This window comes from Tachysurus vachellii, chromosome 7 (genome assembly GCF_030014155.1).
Source record: "Tachysurus vachellii isolate PV-2020 chromosome 7, HZAU_Pvac_v1, whole genome shotgun sequence".
NCBI classification, from domain to species: domain Eukaryota; kingdom Metazoa; phylum Chordata; class Actinopteri; order Siluriformes; family Bagridae; genus Tachysurus; species Tachysurus vachellii.
Window position 1 is genome coordinate 28027269 of NC_083466.1, and position 4495 is coordinate 28031763.

The following is a 4495-nucleotide window of genomic DNA, read 5'->3' on the forward strand; positions in this document are numbered from 1 at the left end:
CTGTCCCTCTAATGACTGACTGACTTACAGAGCAGAGGTGTGTGTTAAAGTTTTACCTCTTTACCACTTCCTGTTTGCCTATAGAGAGAGTGTACAAAAATAGAGAGAGAGAGAGAGAGAGAGAGAGAGAGAGAATAGATATACAGTATGTACACTCATCAGCCACAACATTAAAACTAATTGCCTAATACTGTGTCCCTCTTGTGCCACCAAAACAGTTCAGGTTATGGCATAATGTCATAGAACAATGTTCATATGTGTAACATATGTTTTGTGTTTTGTCTTGTGTTTAGGTTCCTGTCTTTTACTTTTGATATGTGTTTCTTGTGTCTTGCTTTCCTTACCTCCATGTCCTACTTTATGTGTTATGTGTTCATTGGTAGTTTCTCATCTCGTCTTGTGTTTCTTGTCTTGTCTTGTCTTGTCTCATCTCATCATTTTTTATTTATAATAAAATCTTCACCTGCATTTGGATCCTCTGCCTCTTTGTTATACGCTCGTGACAATATGGCTGTTACTGTCTACTCTCCAAATATCTGGACAAATTGTTTCATACTTTGACAATTATTCAACTTCTTTCAGATCTGCAAACAGATAATATCGTCATTCTATGCAAAAATGTCGTCATTAATAGAGAGTTTGTCCAAGTGGAGTTACTGTATATACTATATATATATATATATATATAAACTGACACAGAATAAGAAAATCCTCACAACTGTAACATTAGCAGAAGCGACTGAAAAACTTACCATGAACAATAAATTAACAGGCTACAAAACAATTCACAGTATTTATAAGTATAAAAGTTTATTGTTTTAATTACTAAAATTATTTATTTTAATACTTCATCCAGGGTGTATATTGCCTTGATGTCCAATGACGCCTGAGAGAGGCACAGGATCCCCGTGACCCGAGAATAGTTCGGATAAGAAAATGAATGAATGAATGAATGAATGAATGAATGAATGAATGAATGAATAAATGAATTTATTTTAATTCCATTACATATAAAAAATGGCTTACATAAAGAACAAGTAAAATGGAATAAGCCAAATTCGTTACACTCTACTTTTCTAAAATCCATTATAATATATAAAGTCCCAATTGTTAGTTAATCAAATTATTTCAGGATGATGTACTCTGTGGTATAGTGTTATGAATGAAGCACCTGCCTTGTCTCCTGACCGCCACCAGAGGGAACCTTCACCCGAGTTCTAACGACTCCCGAACTACATCTCCCACAAGCCACCGCTCCTGTCATTACCACCACCAGCTGATCCCAATCACAGGCGTTCTATTAAACAGGATCTTGAACTTCCCTTCTCTGCGAAGTCTCGATTTGCCTCTGCTATCGGTCTGAGCGTTTGTCTGTCAGTGTATTCATGGTTTTGACTCTGTTTTGGTTTTTGCTCCCCTTTGTTATTGTCTGCCGCCTGCCCCGACCTTCTGCCTGTATTACCGTTTCTGATTTCTGCCTCACCTTTGATATTGTGACTGCTGATTCTGACCAACGCCTGTCTGTACCTCGAGCTTGTATTAAAAGCGTGCACATGGATCCTCAGTCTCATGACCTGTCATTACAGAAGACTTCGCCGCCACATGATCCAGCCGCTTCCTCACAGCTCGTCTCTCAAGTTCAGCCAGTCAGCGACCACTCCCGACAGCTGGCTCACCTTGCGTCGCTCACGGGAGAACTTGTCACAGCCCTGCAGCACCTGCAAAGTATCCCCACAACCGCCAGCATGATCCCCGCGGCCACTAATCCACGGCTCGCCTTCCCGGAAAAATTCGACGGTGACCCGGCGAGAAGCAGGGGTTTCCTTATGCAGTGTTCGCTGTTTTTGACACAACAACCGGCTATTTATCCTACCGACGCCAGCCGTATAGCCCTGGTTTGCACCCAGCTTACCGGAAGGGCTCTGGAATGGGCCACCGCCATATGGAGAGAGGACGGATCAGCGTTCTCTTCCTTCAGCCACTTCCTCGCCCAGTTCCGCAGCGTATTTGATCACATCGCTGGAGGAGAGAGCGCAGAGGAGCGTCTCCTGAATATTTCCCAGGGGAGTCACAGCGCAGCGGAGTATGCTTTAACGTTCCGCACACTCTCCGCTCAGACAAATTGTGGGGGGAGACCTCTCAAGCTCCTTTTCCGGAAGGGTCTGAGCCATGAACTGCAAGCCGAGCTCGTTTGTCGTGATGAAGGGAGAAGTTTAGCTGACTTTATGGATCTGTCCATCCGTCTCGACAATCTGATCCGAGCCCGGCGCTCGTCCACCCACTCTCCGTCCTCTGAAGGTGCTCCGCCCACACGTCATGCCTCCGCTCATCTCACTCCCGCGGAGAAAGCACGTCGCATACATCACCGGCTCTGTTTATACTGCGGCGCGCCCGGACATCGTCTGCCCTCCTGTCCCGTCAGACCACAGAACGAGAGCAAGTTAGTGAGTGTGACTAGTTTCGTCTCGCATACGCAGACAGACGCCCGATTCGCCGTGCGCCTGAACGTACTCGGCGGAAGTATTGGATTAGAGGCACTCATTGATTCCGGTGCTGCTGGAAACTTCATTTCAGAGGAGTGCATCAAAGCCAATGCCATCCCCGTGACAGAGTGTGAGGTCCCCGCAGCCGTCGAAGCGATAGACGGTCGACCCGTCGGGGAAGGACGGATAAGATTCGTCACCGAAGAGATCGAACTACTGGTGGGTTCCCATCACCGCGAAACGATCCGGTTCTACGTCATTACCTCTCCCCGTCATCCTCTGATCCTGGGGTTACCATGGCTAAAGCTCCACAATCCGATCATCTCCTGGAGAGAACCACGGATTATATCATGGGATCCAGTTTGCGCTCCTCATAACCAGCCCTCCAAAGCCCTGCTTCCACTATACTCCGCAAACACCGCGCTGGCCACTCCCGTCAACCCCGACCTCCCGGCCGAATATCATGACCTCAGAGAGGCTTTTAGCAAGGTCAAGGCTACCAAGCTTCCTCCTCACCGTCCCGGTGACTGCAGCATCGAGCTGCTTCCCAATGCCACACCCCCGAGAGGCAGAATCTTCCCGCTCTCTCAGCCGGAGACCGAGGCCATGAATACTTATATCAAGGAGGAACTGGAAAAAGGGTTCATCCGGCACTCCGTGTCACCAGCATCATCCGGCTTCTTCTTCGTAAAGAAGAAGGATGGGGGCCTCCGCCCGTGCATAGACTATCGAGCTCTGAATGACGTGACCGTCAAATTCCGCTACCCGCTCCCCCTGGTCCCCTCAGCCCTGGAACAGCTGCGCCGGGCCAGGTTTTTCACTAAACTGGATTTACGCAGTGCTTATAACTTGATCCGCATCAGAGAGGGGGACGAATGGAAGACCGCCTTCTCCACCCAGTCCGGCCATTACGAATACTTGGTCATGCCGTTCGGCCTATCTAACAGTCCATCCGTGTTCCAATCCTTTATCAATGACGTGTTCCGAGACATGCTGGATCGATGGGTAATCATTTACATTGACGACATACTAGTATACTCTGAAACCATGGAGGCTCATGTCCAGCATGTACGTGCAGTGCTGAAAAGACTGATTCAACATCAGCTCTATGCTAAAGCAGAGAAATGCGAGTTCCACCAAACCTCTACGTCTTTCCTGGGTTACATCATCTCCGCGGGAGGGGTCGCCATGGACGAGTCCAAGGTGGAGGCAGTGTTAAAATGGCCCCGGCCCCAGACTGTCAAGGAATTACAACGCTTTCTCGGCTTCGCAAATTTCTATCGCCGCTTCATTCGTGGATTCAGCACCATCGCGGCGCCACTCACGTCTATGACAAAAAAAACCTCATCCCGTCTGTCATGGTCACCTGAAGCAACTCGAGCGTTTCACCTGCTGAAAGAGCGCTTCACAACTGCTCCCATCCTGCATCACCCTGATCCGGTTCGGCCGTTCGTAGTAGAGGTAGATGCATCCAGCACAGGCATCGGAGCGGTGCTCTCTCAACGACAAGGTCCGGCTAACAAGTTGTTCCCATGTGCTTACTATTCTAAGAAACTATCTACCACGGAACGCAATTATGACGTGGGGGACCGTGAGTTACTGGCCATGAAAGCGGCCTTCGAGGAGTGGAGACACTGGCTAGAGGGCGCCCAACAGCCGTTCACGGTTATTACGGACCATAAGAACCTCGAATACCTACGCGCGGCCAAGCAGATGAATCCCCGTCAGGCCCGATGGGCCATGTTCTTCACACGATTCAATTTCACAGTAACCTACAGACCCGGTTCGAGAAATATCAAAGCCGACGCACTTTCCCGCCTGAGTAATGAACCTGACCAACCCTCTCGGACAGAGACCATTATTCCCGAGACTCGAATTATCGCTCCAATCCAATGGGACATCATGACCCAGATCTCCCAGGCCAACGCGCTATCTCCACCTCCCAACGATTGTCCCGCTACCAAAACCTACGTACCCGAGACCTTACGCTCCGCCCTGTTACATCTGTTACA